A 23,154-nucleotide genomic window follows, 5' to 3' on the forward strand; every position below is an offset into this window, starting at 1 on the left:
CATAAACAAAGATATGCAGGGTGGTGGAGGAATTATGATTTGAGCTTGTTTTACAGCCAGTGAACCTGGGCTTCTTATAGTCACTGAGACCATAAACTCAATGATTTCATTATTCTAAAGTCAGATGGGAGCTCATCTGTCTCACTGCTTTTCTTTGTGGAAATCAGTCAGCCGACAGGAAAAAAACTGCTCCCTGTAACTACTTGAAGAATTCTTATTCTTATTCTTATTCTACCCACACAGCCAACTGTGGCTGTGTGGGTAGAGTAGTCATCTTGCAATCAGAAGGTTGTAGGTTCAATTCCAGCTTCCTTCTGCATATTGGTGTATAAATGGGTGAGTGACTTTATTTAACTGAAAGGTTACAAAACACTCAAATAAAAACATCTGTAGTTGATGCTAAGTAAGATAAACATTTTAAAAGTTAGAAAAAATGCTAAAGCACTAAACCAAAAAAAAGCTCCACTATTAGCACATTAGTAGAAGTATACCCACCACTGCATCAGTCTACTCAAATACTCCTGCTGATCATGTCAATCATTTTACAGAGCACAGCTGTACCTCAACATCACAATATTTCGTACTGTTTTCTTCAACATGACAGTAGTGAATGGTCTCCACAGCCACCAGATCCTAAGTCCTGCAGAAACCCTTTGGGGTGTAGTGAAATAAGATATTATCATTATTAATGTTCAGCTGACACCTTAGCATGAAGTGCATGAGTTTTTTTTTATAATTACCAAAATGTCTGAGGAATGGTTCTGACACCTTCTATGGCAGTAAACCTGATACTAACAATGCATACCTAATAAAATGACTTTTGTGTATATCCAATATAAATTAGAAATTGAAAACTTTAAAGTTTTAAAGACAGCGTCTTTCTGCTAATCTGAAAGAAATTGAATTTGAATTTTATTTTGAATTTGTTTGTAGCCAATAAAAGGCTGTTAAAACTTATGTAGGATCACAAGAGAATCAACTTCCAAGTAAACTTAGATCATAGTGTCAAGTTGCTGCAGTTCACATACAAGGTAAAGTCTTTTCACAACTGAACTAAGTTTGTACCATAACTGCCCTCAGATGTCCAGTTCACAATTACAGTTCCTGCTTTCTTTCTTCCCCTTCTCTTATTTCTCAGCCTGCTGTCTTCCCAAGGAGCTGCATATGGCCCTGCAGAAAGTCTCTACATGAGTCCAAGCCTCTCGCAGATGGCTTGTCCCTGTTTCTCTCCCTCATTATCCCCACAGTACCCAAAATTCCATTCCTGTAGGCTTGGAAAAGAGAGGAGTGTGTTGCAAATTTGCTTGAAGCAAGATGACATATTGTAGAGTGAGCAGAAAAATGCTGCAACGGGGGCATCCCGTCCATTAGCCCAGTCAACATCAGCACCCATTTCACCACTGTAACATAAAATGCTTCCTGTAAGTGCAGAAGAGATGGTGGCGGCAGGGAAGTGGGGCCGACAGAGCTGACGTTATTCCAGGCAAATGGGAACACTGACACTTTGCTGCACGAGCTGCAGAGACGTACGCACAGATGCACAAACTATCGTCCTCTTTTCCCTGCAACTTCCTTCCTATCCACAGAGTGTCTCATCACATCCTCCTCAGGTGCTCCATCCACAGCCAAGCTGGCAAGCTAGCATGACAACCCATCATCAACCTCTGGAAGACAAACCTCTACACACATGCATCATACATGCATGCGGAATCTGCTTGTATCTAAGCTACAAATGCACATTTGCCAACATGCCTGCACATCTGCAAATCGCCTCGTACAGTATGACGTGTGTGTGTGATGTGCCTGGGGAATACTATTCACACTCGTCCACACACGCATGCAGAAGGGCTGTATTCGTAGCAAGGAAAGAAATGGAACTAGGATCATGGATGTAGGACACAATCAGCACCAATCTCAGTCTCCCTCTTACCTTCCAGGAGGAAACAGCTCACCTGGATGCCTCTGAAGCACAGACAGATCGCATTCAGGCCAACCTCTCTCCCTGCAAACCAGCTCAAAACATCTCCCTCCCTCCCTTCTCTCTCATACACACACACTCTCTCCCTTCTCTCTCTTCCTCTCCCTTCGCAAGCTGGAAATGACAAGATTGTACTATAAGCTGAGGGGTGGGGGTGAAATCTAAGGTAGCTGAAGGAGACTGCGTTGTTTCTGGCCGACCGCCCCGAGTGACTGTGAGCTTGCGGCTAATAAGGGATGGAGGTAGGGTGGTGGTGGGATGGGGACGCATTTCAAGCAGCAGAAGAGTGAGGAAAAAAGCTCAGCAGAGACAACCTTCTTGAAACCCAGAGGGCCCCTGCTCTGCTCTGAAATGGTACAGCCCAGAGGAGTTTAAGGAAGTAGACAGCATCAGCTATCAGTTTATAACACAATCCTCTGTGAATCCGAGCTCAGCTACAGTAAGGGAAAGTGAGCTGTGTTGGGTAACTGGGTTACCTCTGATCAAATGTAAAAGCTCCGGATCTGGCCAGCCCACAGCTTTTACTACTGTTAAATGATGCTTTAGCTCCATTTGTCCTGCAGTATGTCATGTCTTTGCAAAGCAGTTCTTGCCTCTATCGACTGTTCTCTTATTTATTGCTAAGGGTGATTGTTATTTCTTTATTATGACATACTTAACTATTCCAAAAAATGTGATAAAATGTGCGATGTATTTCTTGTAAATTGTAAATCTGCCTGGCTGTCTAGGTTCTGTCTGAATGTGACATTGGCTGCAGAAGTAGAAGACTCAACATGAAGAGGAGTTCATTGTGGCTTTTGGCTGACATCCTGTTGTATCACCAGCTCATTCCCCATCATCCCTTCATTCTGTGATCAATGTTCTTTATACCTCATGATTACCTGAGAGGTACCAGCACACAATGGAGTGGGTTGAAGTTAATAAACCAATATTACATTCCTGTTGCACTATCTATCCATCCTAAAACAAATATGAATGATGACTGGGTGCATTGTGCAAAGACAGCAGCAGCTGTTTAGTCCACGACTGCCCATGGAATGGAAACATCTTCTCTGAGAAGTATGCTAAACACGTTCACGGTTGATTGGACAGCATGAAATTGGATCACAACTCAGAGCTCAGCCCTGAGAAATCACCCAGGTGAAGCCTGTAAGTTGTCGGCCACGCCCCTTTGATTCCACAATCACAGTTACATGATGTGAAAGCTCACACAACCCACAGTGATGGTCCGATATGAACGTTTGGGCAGATATTGATATTTACTATTATTCCATATATTGTATATACATATTTCGCTACACTTCCAATACCTTGACAGAAACAACCACATGCTGACCTCACCACTGCTTCTCTGCTTCAGCCAGTCTACCCACAGTCATGTGCAGCATGACTCACATCACTGTCACATGACCAAACAAACGTCACATGACTAACCTCCTTCTGGAACCCGTCCGGACAAAAGCCAATAAATAAATATTGGTTGTTAATATCTGGCCATTTTTATTTATCAGATCCATACTAATATGTGAAAAATGACTGATATCGGTCAATACCAATATTACTGACGATATATGCATCTCTAATTGCTTTGTTTGCTAAATGAAATGTAATGAATGGACGGTGTCTGTCTTCATGTTCATTGTAAAGCCATGATGTCTGTTTGAGGCTCCTATTTTGAAGAAAGAAAGGAATTAGTTGTTGAGATATACTACTAAAGTTGGTTAATACAAACTGCTAGTTGTGTTAGTGGATGACAGTCAGACTAAAATGTCATAAAAATAACCTGAACATCCAGATACTGCAGAAGTAAACTTAGGTGATTAAACCTAATCACCTTAATTCCTTTGCTTCTTAGTCCAGTTCCACTAAATGCTGAATCTCTTTTTTACTGAAGTGACCTTTATTAGCAACATGTGAGCATCATCTCTCTCACCAGTCTGCAGTGATACACGTCTGTACAGTGTCAGTTAAATATGTACAGTAGCATTATTTTATTGTGTTGTGCAACACTCCTTTCAAGCCTCTGCGACATGAGCTCAGTGTCATCAGCTGTCACTGAGACATATTTCTTAACGTTAGTTACAAGTTTGTTACTATTGAATTGTTAAAAAAAGTAATCACAATGATTTACCCAATAGAAACATCTTCTTCTTGTTTTCCATATCATTAAAGCTTCAACCCTGCAGCTCTCTGCATAGGTTCAGTTCTAAAACAAATAAGTAGGAATATGTTATTCAAAGCCCTTCATTAATAATTCATCCTGAAATAAACAGAAATGTCAGATTCTGTTTGATCTAACCATTGAAGCTAAAACATCCTCTGTATTTTAGAGCTTTGTGCAGGACATAGTTCATTATTTAAATCTAACATATATGTTGATGTCAACATTTGCAACATTTTTACCAGCAGCACATTACATTACACAATTACATGCAATGCTTAAGCCCAATACCATTTCTATGGACTGAGGCAAAATAATCAAACTTTGCAGATGTCTGTTTTAAGTCTTTTTTCCTTTAAATTAATACGTTTGGTCACATCAACATTTGATGAAATAACACTTTGTGATTGATTAAAAAAGAAAATTGTACAAAGATCTTTCTCATTATTTAGACAGTTGGCAGATAAATGTAGTGTTGTTAATCCTAACTAACCTGAACTCAACACAAAGCAGGACCCCTGCTGTTTGCCTGCTGTGAAGTTGGACTTGAAGGCAACATTTAGTTCTGTTCTGGTGACCTCTGTGTATCATCTGGAGATTATGGTGCAAAGATGAATTCTTCATTAAATAAAGAAAGTTGGACAACCCGCAGCTTCATCTTCATCAGACTGCCATAGCACAAAAGTGTATCTCCAGTTTGAGGCTTTTCCAGAGCTACTGCAGCACTGACTCCTTCCAGCCATCTACAACAACTCTGAAGAAAATTGGACAGTTTGAGTTGCTGCAGTTATTAATTACTCTTTGGAATTAATATTATATTTCAATTGAATCATATTGAATTGGTCTAAAACATAATATATGTCATGTTATTTAATAAGAAAAACTGGTAATATGCCTTTTTATACACTGTAAATGTGTTTTCAGCTGTATTAGCAGGCATGTAAAATATAATTTGTTAGAGGAGACATGAAGGAGCAATGTGTCCCAAAATACATTAAGAGTTAAGCTGGTTTACCTGCTTCCACACAAACACAATACAGTAATCTATGTTATCAGTGCCTGAAGGAGGAAAACCTGACTCCCACAGAATGTCACCCTCTGTCACGCTCCACAAGAGAAATCCAGCACACACATTTCCTTTCATGTTTGTTTTTTTCACACTAAATTACCAGTTTTCCTATTTTTCCATTGCTCCTGCTCTCTTTGAAAGGGATCGCCTTGACGGACAGGCCGGTTGCTACAGGAACCACACCATGCTTCTTGCATTAGAGTGAGGCGCTAAGGTGTGAAATCCAAAATAAGATTGGATTTAGATTGGACCTAAACTGGAGTCAATTTCCAAGCCAGGGCAAACAGTAATCACTTGAAACCATGACATATGCAGTGAAGGCCATTTGCATTTTAACAAGATTAAAACTCCACAAACACAGTGTGTACATTCCCAGTCCTCAGCTGCAGTTTATGAAAATATGGGTCAGCTGTGGTCAAGATGCTCAGTTGGAGATGAAGATCATATATTCCACATAATACACAAAGCAGTCCACACACACTTTTTAATATGTAAATTCCACAAAGAAAGCCCATCCCCCGCCTCCCCCGGTGGCAATTAAACCAAAGACTTTCTTGCTGCAAGGCAGCAGCGCTGCCTACTGCTTCACTCTGCAGACCAAATTCAGTTCAGTTGAATACATTCATAAAGCAGGAAGTAAAAGCAGAACACATCCAAGGGAACTTGAAACAAAACAAATCAGAAAATTGAAATCATATCATGTTTTATATTCACATTCATCCCAACTACTGCAATAAGTCCATGTTGATCCTATTGAGAAGCAATTCCAAACAATCAGGTTCAGGCCAATCAATAAACAGTAGTAAACCAGAATGTGTAGTCGACTGCAAGTCAATACAGAGCTCATATCACTGATAACAATATGATACCAATTCTTTTTATTAAGTTTGATATATCATCATAACATCAATACTATGATGGGTATTAATAATCAATATTTTGGATCATTCTGCCCACCCCTACTTCACTCTGATCTAATCCCAAATCGAAGAATGAACAAAACTTTGCCACTTAATGTTCACAAGGAAAAAAACCTGTTCCAACTGTGAATCAATGTTTTCCCACCCTGTCATTAAACTGCAGCAACAGTTTATATCAGTATTTGTTTGTTACTGATTTACTACATATCCAAAATAAAAAATTTTTTCTATATTTTTTTTTCCTTCATCATAATATATCCCACAAAACATCATGGTGACCTTTCCTGTCAACATTTCTCCTCCTTCCCTTCTATCCTGAGAATGAACAGAGGGACAAGTCTCCATTTAACAGGAGGACACGTACAGCAAACCAGACCCAGGATGGACAGACATCTGAAAGGACAGACTTCTGAAAGGACAGACATCTGAAAGGACAGACATCTGGAGACACTGATATTTGCTAATCATTCCCAACCCTGACTGCTGGCCCCCGACTGGGAGAACATCTCACACTGCATCTGCACGACAGCTTGGTTTCTGCCAAGTTTATAAAATAATAAATCAGTTCCTTTTCTTAGCTGCTGTTGTTGTTAATATGCATTTATGATTCCATTTATTTCAATCCAATTTATTAAATATTTATTACTGAGTAGTTTTTACCAAATCTGGAATGGAATGTAATTATTTCACTCAGAAAATCTAGTAGGACGTTGGGAAATAATACGCAAACAGTAACTTTGTTCATCAGAATTTCCTCTAATGATGCAGTCGGCCCATAGAAAGATTGGTCTCGCTGCAGCTGCAGAGAAACTCTGTAAATAGGCAATAAACCACACACAGTCCAACCACTGAAATGTTGCCTCATTAAACAGAGGCCACACTGTGGGAGACCCATATTGATTCATCCATCAAAGACTAATTTCAGTGGTATTTGCTCCTTTATTTGGCAACCTGGTGCTCTGATGTGGACTCGGGTCGATTAAATTCAGCCGAATATTTGCTCTCCCAGCCCACCGCCGCCCTCTGCTGAACCTGACAGACCTCAGCTTGGTCTGTCTGAAATCTGATCCTGTTACAGGTGTTGGATTCAACTCAACTCAACAGATGGGTCAACATAAGGTCTGCTCTGGGGTCTCCCACAGGCCCTCTCACTGGGTTTTGTCTTTTATAGCCAAACATTTGAGCTGAAAGACAATAGACTCACATTAGCAGAAAAAATGATTATTTCCTTCCATGCAGCAAAAGGAATCTTGAACATTAGTGTCTTTTGTGTGTCTTGATGAACACAAGCAGGTCCACGTAATGTAGACATTCATCTCTGCATGCATCTCTTTTGCTGTGGCAGTATAAACTTTTTCTGACTTGTTCATGCATTTTATATTTCCTGGTGAATCTGCATAATGCACTTTACTTGCAAGGTTTCAAAGGGGAATCTGTTTTCGTTGCTGTTTTCAGTTAGTATGTCTACAGCCAAGATAAATCAGGGTCTTAGTGCACAAAAAAAAACAGTTTATATTAAAGACTTGAATTATACTGTTTCAAACTGTGTTGCCAAGTTGAGAAATTAAAACGCAGGTAAAGTGTACTCTTCTTAAGTGGTATAAAAAGTTACTAAATTATGAAAAAAAAACTATCTTTTATCGCTGTTGGCCAATTTCATTTAATTTTGTTTCTATATTCTGTATTTATTTTTTTAAATACAGTCAGTTTTTTAAATCATAAATTTATTTATTTCCCACTTTATTGTTTCCTGTTTCCATTTACTCCCATCCAGTTTTAATTTGAGTCTTGTGTAATGATATTTGTTAGCATTATGTCCTTTTTATCATGTAAACAGAAGAAGAAAAAGCAATCCGCTTCAAGAATCGTCCCCCAAAAAATTGGCAGCACATATCAGGAATCAGTTAGACTGATGTCAAAATAATCGGCATCGGCCTTAAAAGCCAGAATTGGCCCATCTCTGGTGTTTCCCTCAACTGCACTGAGTGATGGCTTGTTAACATAATTAAGGTAAAGAGTGGTTTCAAAACCCACTTCAGATTTCATAGTTTGAGCAACAGGACTTTCCAGTTAAATTTAGAAAACTTAAATTATGCTGGAAAACCTTGAGAATAATAATATATTTTCCTAATTCTTATTAAAACTGCAGCAGTAAATGGTAAAAACTGGTTCCATTTTGAAGCTGTGCCTGTACAAGGGATATATTAGCCTAAAAAGGCAAACAGCACCATGAGTGATTTATGGATCTGTCACTCTAATGACTTTATCATGCAATAGATTGATAACTATATCACTGTGACAGGCCATGTACTGTATCATCCTGTCATTCTGGCCCACACATGAAGCTCCTGTCTGGGTGTTCAGACCCGCCAGTCCGCGGCGTCGCTCTGCCAGAAAACTTCCATATTATAACGAGAGTTCAACCTGATCGTACAAAGTGAGATGAGAGCAGCCGTCTGCCCGGGGCTGCTGTTAAAATGTGTGCAGCGTGTTCACACTCGGAGGTGCGCTGCATCATACCCCACGCTGCCTCTGCTCATAATTGGCTGTCCACCCTGCATGAGCCCAGAAACTCGTGAAACACACTCAATCCCAGATTTTCACAGGGTACAAAGCAAAGCGTGAGTTGATGCGACGCAGGATGTGTGTGTTTGTTCCAGTTGCTGTTGTTGTTGACCTTGACTCCCCTCCCTCACCCCCCCAGACTCCCCTCCCCACAGTACAAACCCAGCTCAGAGCCAGCACCTACCTTTCTGAGAAAAGATCCAATCGACTGACAAGGACAGAAGCGAATAATGCCGCAGAAGCACCAGACCCACTTAATGCTGGCCATGGCGGAGAGCACAGTGACCCAGTGAGGATGCAGCTGCTGCTCTTAACACTCCAGCTGTTTAGGTGGCTTTCTGTGTCTGTGTCTGTTTGTGTGCGCATGTGTACTTGTGCATGTTCAGTGATATTCACACCCCTTCCTGGCCTATATTCCCTCTGAGCTCAGAGGGTGTATGTGTGTCTCTGCTTCAGGGGTCCAGACCCTACAGATGGCCTCCCTCCATCACCCTCACTGTTATTCTGCAGTTCATTTCACATCGGCTGCCACCTCGGAGCCAAACGGATCAATAGATGAGCAGAATGCATCACAAAAACAAAACAGTGTGCAGGTGTAGGGATGGGGAAAAACAGCCTTGCTAATTGATAGAACAGCAGGTTGGGCCAGAGGGGCGCTAGCATGTGGATGATTCTTCACAGCAGAGGTCTGAACCGTCTGTCATTTGCTCGCTGTCAGGGATAAACCGCCGCTTTGTGCAGCTGACCAGCTTCAGAATGCAAATCAACAGGATGACACGACACAAGCTCATGAGACAGACAGGGCTGCTGCAGAATTTAAAGAAGCACTATAATCCCTATTCATCTCTAAGCACACGGCTTCAGCCCCCCAGATTACTATTCACATTATACTGCCGCAGACCTACACAAAGTGCCAAAGTCTCAGAGTGTGTGCTGCTGTGCAAATGTGGCTTCTGAAGCTCCACTGACCTTGGCATGACTCTTATCTACACAGTCTGGAAAGCTTTAGAAAACTAAGCAGGAGTCTAGAAAAAAGTTGTGGTGGCTAAGAGAAACGTCTCAGAGACTTGACCAGTAAGTCCCTCTGTGTTAAGGTGTGAGACCAAGATCCAGGCCATGTTGGAGCGGCATTACTGAAAATGATGACAGCAGAGTGGGAAGACTGGAGCTTTCCACTCCACTGCCAGCAGATGGCAATGAGTCCACTACAGGCTGCTGTCACTAGTCTTCAACAGCCATGCTGCATATATATCTACCATAACCGTCTCCCTGGAATCTCTTTGAACTTATTGTTTCTGTTTGGAAGGTAATAAGAGAAAATTCACATGGCTTTTTACCAAGCAAGTGACTAATATATCAGTCAGGCTGGAACTATTAGAGTGTACACTGCAACTGTTACTCCACCTGAGGGGGGAAAGGTGGAAAAGCTTGTATTTGATTCATGTCTTAAAACTTCTTACAACTGATTTTAGAACATATCTGCAGTCAGAAAGAAACATGTCAACAGTAACAAGCAAACATACATATATATATATATATATATATATATATATATATATATATATATATATATATATATATATATATGCCTGCAGATGCATCCTTTGCTATAACTAATCAAACGTTCACTAAAGCAATGCTGATATAAAATTTTGGGCAATAAATTGTTTATTTTCTGCTTTAACAAAGGAATTGAATTATTTCTTTATTTGTATCTTTATATGTTACTATTCGGTAAGACAAGCTTAAGCAGTAATAAATCTGCAAAATGTCCCAAATTTTTATCCAATTAGCTGATTATGGTGGAATACTTGATTACAAAAATAGTACAATAGTTGCAGCCTTATATAGAATATGTTACACATGACTGTAGGATTTCTTGATATTGATATGATTAGTTATTTTGCACATTTTATTATCACAAAAAATACATTTAACATTAAACTTTCATGGAATGTTATATATATATATGTTCATTTTTAGGCTGGAGACAATGGGCTGTTGGATGTATACAGTATATAGTAATGAGGGTTACGAGTTAAAACAAAAAACTGAATGAACACACTTTACCATGGTAACTCATTCCAAATCACGACAGGTTTGAGCCGATGTCTGCATCTTAAACAGCTCTCCATTTAGATGAGAACGAGCCTTGGGTGGTGGTAATCTGTTGAATGACAAAGTGCTTTATCTAGAGTTAGATAAGGGCTGGTTGGAACCTCACGCAGTTAGCAATTCAGTCTCTGGGGATAAAATAAATCCTTTGTTGCCAACCCAGATTCAGCCAGGCAGCCTGTCAACAAAGCAGCTCTTTCAAGTTCACTGCAAAAGGAAAAGAAAAAGCAGGAACCAAAATAGTGATATGGGAGCCTCACTTGTCTATGGGCTCCAACTGCTCAGGTGTTTAGTATGACAACATTCATTTCCATTTTGGTGGAACAGAAGCATGAAGTAATTTGCATTTTAAGTTAAAAAAGACACCATCTGGAGTCCAAAGTAAATGGTTTGATAAAAAATCACAGATTTAGAGTTCTGTGTCCTGAGTATGATTCCCCCAGGGAGGTTAACTGGACATAGCAAACAACTAGAAAGACCTGCACACAAATTCTCTATAAAATTGAGATCAGGTCTTTGTGATGACCACGTCAACAAGTAGATTTTGCAGTTCTGATGCCACTTTCTAACATTGGCTGGATGGGGAGGGTTACTGTCCTTTAGGAAGATCAATCTGTGACAAAGCTTTTGCTTCATAGCTGATTTTTTTTTTTTACTTTTCCATCTAGCTTATACTCGTGTTTGCTCCCAAGAATGAACCGGACTGGGGCAGCTCCATGATTTTCTTCTTGACATCTTGTCAAGTTGCTTTCTTGTTTATGTCAAACAAGAAAACACTGTGGCCTTAAAACACTCCCTCAGCTGAGCCTCCAATTAGCTTAAATGTGTCATCAGAAGTTTCCAAAGCAGAATCATAATCAGAAATTTTAGATACATCACTGAACAAATCTCTGACATATTCTTTCTCTCATTACTGTGGCAGTTAGCAAATAATTGACCCAAAAACAAATTTGGTCTGATTTAAATTCAGATGTTGAGAGTAAATCTGAATGTCTTTTTATTCAGTGTAGCTAAATTTCTGATTTCAAGTGTATATCACACCTAGCATGTTTAACCTTCTAAAAGTTGTTTAATTAGCAGTTCGATTTCCCAGCAGTCTCGATAACTGAAAGCAAGTGTTTTATTACTTATAAAATATTCAGACTTTGACATTTTTATGTCGTATCTGTTGCATATTGTGCAAAGCAGAGATTCGGGAGCAAAACACATGCCTGATTTTATTCTTGTTTCTTTGATTCGAATGCAGTTTGATTGAGGAGCTCGAGTGGCCAGCAGTTAACTGCTTTAATACAGGAACCAGCTGCTGGTCATTTAATCACCGGCATCAACAGGAGCAAGAAGCACCTCTGGCTCTGTGTAGCTACCTGCTACTTCCACCTTCATCCATCTTACTCTGCATAAACTCCCTGCTTTTTCACAGCATCACATTAATAAAACAATACTGATATAGAAAAGAAACAAGTCCACAGAATAGACTTTTATGCCATGGCAGAAAGTTTATTCTGACTTCTAGTTCTGGAATGTGTGTTTTTGTCTCAAAACGATGAGTTAAGGCAGTACATGCACCCAGCATTTGCCCCGGTGGAATCAGGTCACACATCAAACCTATATAAACTGTGAGGAATCTATGAAAATGAAATTCTAGCAAGACACACAATTACAAGATGTAACTTTGTGTATTTAGCTCCAGCGCCAATTGCTGATTCAGAATTTGCAGATTTTCCTGCGGAAAGTAACTACAAAATATCCATGGAAATGTTCAAATTAACATATTTTTGGTAGATCATATGTGAAATGTGCAACATTTTATATATCACTCATAGTTTTGATCACTTCACATTAAACTGTGGAACAGATCGGTTTCCCCCTGTTAGAACGGCCTTTAGCAGCTGGAGGAAGTAGGAGACTTGAGGCAGAGAAACAGTGCAAATCCCGCTCGGTGTTTATTCACCAACATTTAACACGCAAACAACCCTGCTTACAGCGGCCTAGGGTCTCAGCAGCAACACTCCTCAATGTGGCCATGCAGCCTTTTATAGTAGCTGGCTGTTCCAATTTACAAACCCACCAAGAAACAGGGTAAAACAAAATACATACACACAAACAAAGTTTGACAAGCTAACACAATCTTCAGAATAATATACATTACCAAATGTTATTCATTTTAATCATCTCTAAAAACCAATTTCTATCAATCCAAATATAAATCAAACATTAAATATATAAAATGTGTAGCTCTACTGCTCCCCCTCTTCCATCTGCTTTGGTCTCTTCTGGAACCTTTAAAAGGTGCTCAGGCCCCCGGGGAATCTTTTAGCCTGAACACCCTGCAGAGGAAGAGACAGAGGTAAGCCACACCCACACAAAGCCTTCAAACACACGTGTGTGTGTGCATGCGTGCGTGCGTGCGTGCGTGTGTGTGCATGCGTGCGTGCGTGCGTGCGTGCGTGTGCGCTTTAGCATATTGCTGGCTTGATTGGTGAATTCTGATTGACCAGTCTTCTAAGAGAGGAGATCATCTTTGTGGCGATATGGAGCAATTTTTAAGGTTAAACTTTTAATCTTTTAAAACTGCTTCACTCTGTAGTTTTTATGTCCGTCAAAAGGCTTGGAATTAACCTTGTCACACATTTACAAAAGTTAATTTAAAACCCCAGGATGAACACCGTAGCTTATCTGTAGAGTATTTTTGTCTCCCTGTCAGTTACAGTCTGCAGTCAATAAATCCAACTCAATGTTCCCATGCGCTTATTCCATTTCTGGCCATCTAAAAACATCATGCTTCCTCTACAGACCTCCTCAATCTATGGTTGGGGACAAACTGCTCCAGCAAATCTTTCACAAACACAAAAAGATACGCACAAACACTCACACACCATGACCAAGCCATGAACCCTTTCTGTAATAACTGGTGAAAGCAGCATCAAAACTTTTCAGACAATATTCGGACAAGGAGACACGTTATGTCTCTCCAAAGGTCAAAAATTAGGTCTTTATTCATTTTTTTCTCTCACATAAAGACCATTTTTTTAAAGGTAATATTTAGCCTGGCATTTAACGTTTACATCAATTCTCATGGTCCAGCACAAGTCTGGCAATAATGGGAGTATAACGACCAAAGCTGACCCAAACTAATCAATACTGATCTTCTTACCTGTGTTCACTGTATGATAGGTTTTATTAGACAGCAATAAATTATGGGGTGACATCATATTCATCAAAGTTTGAATTGGTAGAGAAACATGAAATTATGAACATAAGTTGTAAACAAAATCCTGTATTTTTTCAATTTGACGATAACAGCAGAAAACTGAAACCTTTAGAAGTCGGTTGCTCCCTGACAAGGAAAGACAAGTTTCCAGTTCAAAGCCAACATGAATCTGATGGTGTCAGTAAGCTTTACAAGTAATCCAAAAAAAAAAAAGTCACACATAGATGTTTTAAATAACCACTGTGACCTTTTGTATTACTGTACGTGACTGGAACCAGTTCAGCCTGTTGGGAGTTACAGAGAGCCCCATGTCTGCCTGCATGCTTCCTGCTGGAAATGATCAAACACAGACTAGACCTGAACTGGAGTAACTGCAACAGTTTTAATTTTGGACATGTTTAGTTTTTGTGATGTAACTGCTCAAAAATGCTTTATCTGAAAAGGAAATGAAATGTTGTCATAACTCATGTCATCCAAGTCGTCGTGGATGGTGATGTGGTGGGAATGATCTCTGGTACCACTCAGAATATGAAGAAACCTCTGACTAAATGCTGTTGCTGTATGTCTGTCATGCTAACAGCTCAATTTCCAGCAGCAGACACGATATTCCACAGTAACATGTCCTGGATGACACAGTGGAAGTGCTGCTAATCCACCTCAGTTGCTTTTGTTGCTCCACTTTAAATCTATGTCTGGTTGTTTGAATAGAGAGGCGGGCAGAGAGGTGTTGGAGGAGGGGATATGATTCGTGCCTGTTACAATGAGTGGAAGAGATGGTTTGAACTTCCTTCTCTCTCTGCTGAAACTGAAAATATTTCTGAAAAGACTGAACCAAACAGAAAATGCAGTTCTTGGAATGTACATATTTAAAGTTCAATCTTATCTCACAGAGCATACCTCCTACTAGGTATGTATGCCATTCTTCTACTGCCCCAAAGTGAGTTAACTTTCCTTCACAGCCATTAGTGCTATTAAGACTATGTCCTTCATATTCATCATGAGGGACAACCCATAAGCCTGCATGAGAGCAGATAATATATTCAACTGTAAGTCTCCCTCTAATGCTAGAGACACCATTAATATAATCTATTCCCTTTGTGAAATGAAAAACACGTGCCTGAAGGAAAACAATAGGATTTTATGACATATCAGGAGATACAGGCATGAATTTAAAGCCACAGGATTCTCCAACAAAAAATCATCATGTCAATTTATCAAAGACTACAGTATGAAAGCATGATAATACTGCACTTGCTTATTTAAAGCTGTCAGGTTCCTTGGGTGTGTAGAGCATTCCTCTATCTTAGTGCTAGCAGGAGTTTAGACGGTTAGCCTTACTTCACCTGAAATCTGCAAGGGTAATGAGCAATCTGTATGACTGCCAGCCGAGCCTCCAAACCCACGACACAACTGCCAGGCTGCTTAACAGCTATACCCTGTTCCATTAACCGTCACATGACTCGTCTCCAGAAATCATCTCCTGCCATCATTTTTTTGTGTGCCTCCCAGTCAGGGTCCATTTCCTGCCTGCACACACCAACAACATTGAACCTGGGAGCATATGGAGGAGCACTACAGCCTTCAACATGACGGATGCCAGATTACGTCCCTGCATGCTTTGCGACGGACGCCTACCAGGCTGGTTCCTCATCTTTATTTCCATTTTAATACCTCAGCAGTATTTAACCCATTAGGTTTCCTTCGGGGACAATTAGTGGAGGGTTAATTAAAGATGTGATTAGTTATCTAGCAATGTATAATGGGAAGCTATCCCTGCTCCAGTGCTAACCCATGGGTCTTCATATTGACCGTAAAGACTAAAAGAAGTGCTACTAATATACACAGATACGCTAATCCTCACATTGCAGGGAATGAGAGGATGAAACTAAAGCCAAAATTAAATTAGTTGTCAATATGAACTCTACTCCATCGGAAAGGTGAGAGCCGAATGAGTGCATTTAAGGTTAAAGGTCGTCCAGCTCTACCGTCGTCCTCAGACAGAGAAATCCTCTGAGCCAGCCCTCGAAGGCCAGCACTCACAGATAAGCCAGCAGCTGTCACAAATCAGACTGACGGAGCCAAATAAACACGGCCAACGGCAACAACTTGAACTGTGACAGTCAGTCAGGCTTAGCCACTATGGTGGGAGTCATATGGAGAAGCACACATGTGCAGCACTCACAGTTAATGAGTTCACTGAAGCTAAAAGGCTTTTAGCTAAGTTTGGGTCCATGGCACAGATAGCAGTTTGTCATATTTATTCTAATCCCAGCATCCCGAAACATTCCAGTCCTCTGTGATTGGCTGTAGAAGAGAATGGTTTCTCAGCCAGCGATGGACGTCTCAGGGTTTTTATTTAACAGAAAATGTTATTCGGTTAAAAAAAAAACCCGACAAGACTAGCTTAGATGGACGAAAGTCTGACACAAGATGTGAGAGGACAAAAAGGCCACAAACTCCATGACTTTCTGTAATATAAGATATGTCAAGCATGTAAACATGGTACCAAGAGAGAGGCACTCTAACCATAGCCGTCAAGCACTCTTGTCACTTCTAAACAATATTTTTGTAGAAATGAACCCAAAAAAGCAGTGGTGTCCAATTATGCAATGGTTCTTTAAGTGAATCTCTGACTCTTGTCACGTCTGGCAGAACATTTCTGCATATATGAATGCAGAAGTTAGACAAAAACATAGTGGGTACCAATGAAGTGGTGAAAAAATACTGGAATTGGTGAATCTGATGTAATTTTTATTATAAAGGTTCAATAGCCAGTGAGGAGTCCATGTGTGTGTAGAAACGCACATGTATGCACTGCAATATCCTTATGTATGAATATGTTGAAAATTCACACTGAGGAGAAAAATCACTGAACTGACAGAAACAACAAACACCAGATGAAGTAAAGAAATCCACTAACATTTTAAGCAATTTGAAATTGATTTTAAATAATCCAGAGATTATTTTGTTGATTCAATAAAATATTTGAAAATTAAATTGAGTTTAATTTATCATCGGCTAATCTCTAATAGGTTCAGACTAATAGGTTTTGCTACGGTGTTGTCTGTCTTGTTGCAATGTGACTTTCCAAAAGGTTACTAAGCAACTCTTGAAAACCCAAAGCTACAGTGACTAACAAGGCTAAGATTGCTTGTTCAGTAAATTTATGAATTATATCTCAAAATAGCCTATATGACACATGCTAAATCAACAGTTTATTACAAAACCTCCTAACTTTAGGCCATTTGAGCATTTCTACTGTGCACACTGTGTGTTGACCAAGATAACCTGAGTAAACATAAAAAGAGTTTTTAGATCACCACATTAATTAAACACCCATCCAAACCAGCCTGGCCATTAAGATTATCCATTGTTTTGTTTTTCTACTCTCCAGCTGTCCATCACATACAGTCACTCATAACATTAACAATCTTTTTCTTGTCCTCACTTGGCCTGGCTGTGAGAGCTTCCTGGGTAAGTCCAATAACTTTATGTTATTTTCTACAGATAACCTAAGGTTATCGGCCGTGTCTTCAATGTTTGACCCTGTTTGACCCCCTTCTCTCCTAGACCAAGCGATGGAAGATGACATTGCTCTAACTGACAGTGTGTGCATTTTTATCCTATACTTTCTCATGATTCAACCATGAGAATAATTGATGGCAATAATGGTCTTCTTATGGAAGTTCCAAGGCCAAAGCCACTGCTGACCAAACAGAACATGAACACCAGTCTCATATTTACCAAAAACACATGTTGATGATCCCTAAGACTTTTGGAAAAATATTTTGTGGACTGATGAGACAAAAGTGGGACATTTTGTGTTTCATTGTGTGCATCCTGTTACATCTGAACAAACAACATTTCAGAACAAGAGCATGATACCAACATCCTAATATGGTGGTGTGATAAATTATGAACACCATTCATTCCATCTGTCAGACACTGACCCTTTCTCACCACAGGCCTGATAGAAGGCATCCAGCGCCTGACACAGGGTCAAACAAGCAGCTTGAACAGTTGTTTATGGACAATAAGATGAAGACTGTAAAGCAAACCAGCAGAAAAAAAATCTTCTTCCTGTTTTTAATCAAAGTTGGGCATCACCTGACGGCAATAGCTAACTTGTGTTATCATGGAGACAGACAATGAAACATGGTGTAAAGAAATTGCACCCTGCTTGCTGTGATTTCTGCCACACACTCCATGTTTGCTTGTAACCTATAAAACTTCCCAGGACTGTAATAGAGAAGCCAGTCTCTGTTGCTTAGCAGACTGATGTCAAACAGCCGATAGAAATATTTCCATCTCAGAGGAACAGTCAAGTTTTGATAACAGCTTTGGATCAAACCTAAAGTGACACAGCAGACTGTAGAGGCTCCCTGTCATTCAGTACTGTGGGGACCCAACAATACCATCACATCAAAGGGCCCAGTCAGAGAGGTGTCCCTGAGCCATCGCTGTCAGCATGCAACCCAGATAAAAAAATAAATAAATAAATAAACAGGCCTATGTTCATTTCTTGAGGCTGCACAGTGGTGCAGTTGATAGAACTGTTGTCTTGCATCTTGCAGCAAGAAGGTCCTGGGTTCAAAACCCAGACTGGGTTCTTTCTTTGCATGGGCTCATCCTCGGTTCCAAAAACACGAAAGTTAGGTTAACAGTGGTTTAGAAGCTGCGTATTAGTGTGTGTGTGTGTGTGTGTGTAAAGCTGATTGTCATGTGTGTTTCTGTTCCACTGTGATGCGATGGCAACCTGCGGTACCCCGTTCCCCCGGCTCCCTGCATTAACCTGTGAGGATAAGCAGGTTCAGTGGGTGGATGAATTTACATTTTTTTGACAGATTCAAATTAGTCTCATATTAAAATGTAAGTGTTAACAGTAGAGTGATCAGTGATCATTTTAGTGAAGGGTGAGGTGATGATCAGCTATGGAAACTCTTGTTCTCATTCCTGCTGTCGCTGTTTGGCTGTACTGCCTATCTAAATAAGAGAGATTGTGGATGTTTGCTTCTGCTATAGTGGTAATGTGGATTCCACTGAGGGTAATAATGCAGAATAGGTATATTTGGTGACTAAACTATTGTAATTCACCATATTGGATGTTCTAAGTATTTCAGAGAGGTCTGAAGTATTTATGGGCCAACTATTTTGCAAATAGGCTCCACTGCAGTTACTTTATTTTTGAAATGGCTTCACATTGAGCTTTCTCGCCACATTCAGGCCCACAGAGTGGGACAAACTGACCTCCCTTTGTCTCAAAGTCATCCTTAAACTCTTTCCTTTCAATAGTAATCACAATCCTCTTAGCACATCTGATCTCTCACTATCATTCTAGATGACCTCAGAGCCCCGCATGATGAAACTCAAATACCTGAGCTGCAGGGCTGATAAAAACCGGGCCCCAAATGTTTACAACAGGGCGAGCAGCACAGAACCGTAATGTTCCACAGCAAGGTGAGCGGCTCCTGGGTGGGGGTCACAAACACTGTTATCACGGCCGAGGGGGAAGCTCTAATCAACACCACAAAGTGTTGAGCGCTGCAGGTTAAACTGCCTCCAAACCACCTCCACCCCTCTCACACTTTGATCAAAGCGCTTTTATCTCTGTTGATTCACAGGCCGATAAGTTGGAGAGCTTCCTCTCTGTTGCTTTCCCCTCTCTCACTCAATACCTTATTGGATTCATGTCAAGGTTTCCATCTATACAGCACATTAAAGCTTGTGGATCTTCTGAACATGAAGCAGATAGTGCTTTAATCAGCAGCCTTTTCTTTGTCATTTCATAGGCCCCTACCAGCACTCTGCCATTACTGCTATTTTCAAAGCTGTCAAACTAAACAACTGAAGTTGATCCAGAAAAGAATAAATTAAAAAAAGCTTTTGCTCTTCAGTCCATCTATGTATGCATATGTTCTGATGGGAAATACTGCAGGATGGAATTTGCAGGGATTTCTAACATAAGGAGCTTTTTTCCTATTATATCAATATAAATGCAAACAACTTTATTGAACAAACATAAAGACCTAAGCATTTCAGCTTCAGTGAAATGGTTTAGATTGCTGGATATAATGTTCTAGAATGTCCTAGTCAAACTGCAGAGCCAAATCTTTTTATAAATCCATGGCAAGACTGAAAATCTATCTTTACAAATGCTCTCTGTCTAATCTGACTGAGATTGAGCTGATGTACCGCAGAAAATCAGATATGTGCCGCTTGTCTCCACATCATACAGTAGCAGCGTCTCTGTCACTGAGTTGCCCAAAACAGAGAGATTAATACTCACCTAAAGTCAAGTTTTAAGACTAAACTTAAAAGTCTTGTGCTAAGATAGCATTGATGAAATGGTTGTTTAAATAATATTTATCTACATTTGCATGGGAAATGATGAAAAATTCTTTTTTGATATAACCCTGCTGCAAATGCAGAAGGAACATTAGGATTCCAGAGTCATGCAGGGACACAAACAAATGAGAGCAGCAAGAATCTTGATGCAGAAGAGCTGTTTTTTTTTTTGTTTTGTTCTTTTGTTTTTTAATAAAACACTCTCCAGAATTCATAGGAACAGATGACACAGTTTTGTTTCTAATGGATTCTCTGAGAACCTGAGGTAATTAAAGAACAAAAATTACTATATCCATTTTTGATCATGACAGTACACAAGAAATTATGTAGCTTCCTTTTAGAATGAGAATCTAATTGGAGCAAGACAAAGGCAGAATGGAGAGGGACGTCAGACAAACAGAGACACAAAGGAACAAAGGCCCAAAGATGACTGGTGAGAAAATCATTTACCATAAAATATTCTGTAAGCTAACAAGAAAACTGCCAATGTGAAATTATGTGGATTCTCTTAGTGACAGGTCAGAAAAACAGAGGGGGAACCTGGCCCAGCACGGGCTTTTATTCCCTTCAGTCGGTTTTTGATGAGACACTTTCCAGCTTTCTGAGAAATCTTTGCATCTCAGTAAAATAGAGACAAAGAACATAGGGCAGCGGGATCTATGGACCAAGAAACGACCAACTGAACGACAGAAAGAAAGAAGGAACCGCATTTGTAAAAATATACAGCTTCCACAATCTGGTCAAAGATTAGCTGTTTCAAAATCTAAAACTTTAGTAAGTGTCAAATAAGGCATAAAAATTTTCAGATTCTTCAAAATACAATTTGTGCATATTATTGTTACTTTCCTCATAAAAATTCAAAAAACTGAAAAATCAAAACACTAATGTGTTAAATGATAGAGAATTACATTTATCACAAGTCCAAACGAATGCTTTTATTAACTTTTAGTAAATGTAAGTATTAGTAAATGTTTTTTAACAAGTCAAGAAGGAAAACAAATCCTGCAAAATCAAACATTTTTAGTAACTCAATAGGATTATTTTTCTTACTTATTAAATGCCAGGCTTATCTAAACTTCCAGACTGTGTGACCCCCTGCATCCCAAAAAACATTCAATTAAAGTATAATCAGATCGAATTCTATGTGATATGGACATTTAATAACTCATGACTGTACTGCAGTGGGCTGCACAGTGGTGCAGTTTGTAGCACTGTTGGTAGAAGAAGGTCCTGGGTTTGATTCCCAGCCTGGGGTCTTTCTGTATGGAGTTTGCATGTTCTCCCTGTGCATGATGGGTTCTCTCTGGGTACTCTGGCTTCCTCCCACAGTCCAAAAACATAACTATCAGGTAAATTGGTCTCTCTAAATTCTCCCTAGGTGTGAGTTTTGTTTGTTTTTGGTTGTTTGTCCTGTCTGCCTTTGTGTTGCACTGCGACAGTCTGGTGACCTGTCCAGGGTGACCCTGTCTCTCGCCCAAAACGAGATAGACACCAGCACCCCTCTGTACACCTACTAGGGACAAGGGTGTACAGAAAATGGATGGATGGATGGATGGATGGATGGATGGATGGATGGATGGATGGATGGATGGATGGATGGATGGATGGATGGATGGATGGATGGATGGATGATGGATGGATGGATGGATGGATGGATGGATGGATGGATGGATGGATGGATGGATGGATGGATGGACTGCAGTATTTACTCTAAAGATAGTCTTGCCTCATCTTGAGACATGATACTTCTGAGCCTTACATTATTTTACATTACAGCTTTAATATGAGGGATGAAAACCCTGCCATATTCTGATTTCATAAACTATTTAAGGAGCTTACAGTTAGAAATAATGTGTAAGGGACATTGCAACTGGGAGTGTGCAGGGTGACGGAGAATTGGACTAACATTGAGGCAAATGAACAATAAGTTTAATTTTTTGCTTGCTAGGTTGAAAAATGATTAATCATAAATAAATAAATAAAATAAAACTGTGTGGATTTCTCTGAGTGCAGATTGCTTGGGGAAGCTCTGACTCCACCTGCTGAACCATTCAGACACATGCTTTCGCTTCAGGAAAATGTCTTTAGTTTTTAGTTACCATGGAGACTCAGGATGCAGACTGGTGTAGTTACCAAGGAGTCGCACAGATTAGTTACTGTTCCTCAGGAATCAGGAGAAATGGTGGGTGCTGCTCGGCTGTCAGGACTTGGTTGATCTGAAGGAAGTCACTCATCAATATCCTCCAGATAAATGTTTTATTACATATTTTTATACATATAAAATGAGAAATTTATTTTTCACTTGTTCTACAAGGATATCTACTGAATAGAAATTGTAGTAGCTTGTGTTTGTTCTGTCTGCTAAATGTGGATGACCTGCAGTCAGATCGAATGATGATGAGTCCAACAGGAAAGTGGAGGTAAACCAGAGCTGCTGTCCGTCTGGCTCCCATGCAGTTAAATCCAAACATCTTCATGTATTGTGGCTGCAGTCTGTCATGTTACAGAACAGGAAGACAGCTTTCCCCCCTCGGATTCTTCACATTCTTCTTCAGCAGCGAGTCCCATTTATAGCAAATGGTCAAGCTAATTCCCATGCTACCAACTTCTACAAAAGGTCTGTTTCACTGCAGAAGTGCCTTCATGACCAGCAACACAGAATGCACAGTCCAAATCATTTCAGGGAATTGTCCAATAATATGTGAGTATTCATGTCTGCCAAGAAATATAAAGACATCGGTGGGAAGGGAAGAAATTAGGAAGCAGCATGGTCCAGTCACACATTCCAGT

The 23,154-nt window shown here is 40.0% G+C and overlaps 1 protein-coding gene across 3 annotated transcripts in view; it reads right to left on the reverse strand.

Annotated features, from left to right (window-relative positions):
* cdk14 (cyclin dependent kinase 14) overlaps window positions 1–23,154 on the reverse strand; it is a 173,594-nt gene that overhangs the window by 138,368 nt on the left and 12,072 nt on the right. The window contains exon 1 of one of the 3 annotated variants that reach the window (XM_008411054.3): window positions 1,931–2,053. The exons of 1 other annotated variant lie outside the window; for it this stretch is intronic. The gene's annotated coding sequence lies outside the window, so the exon portion shown is untranslated. Of the gene's footprint in view, window positions 1–1,930; window positions 2,054–23,154 lie in introns of those variants that run through there. One more of the 3 variants, XM_008411056.3, reaches the window with a different exon arrangement.

This window comes from Poecilia reticulata, chromosome 16 (genome assembly GCF_904066995.2).
Source record: "Poecilia reticulata chromosome 16, P_reticulata-male-v2, whole genome shotgun sequence".
Classification (NCBI taxonomy): Eukaryota; Metazoa; Chordata; class Actinopteri; order Cyprinodontiformes; family Poeciliidae; genus Poecilia; species Poecilia reticulata.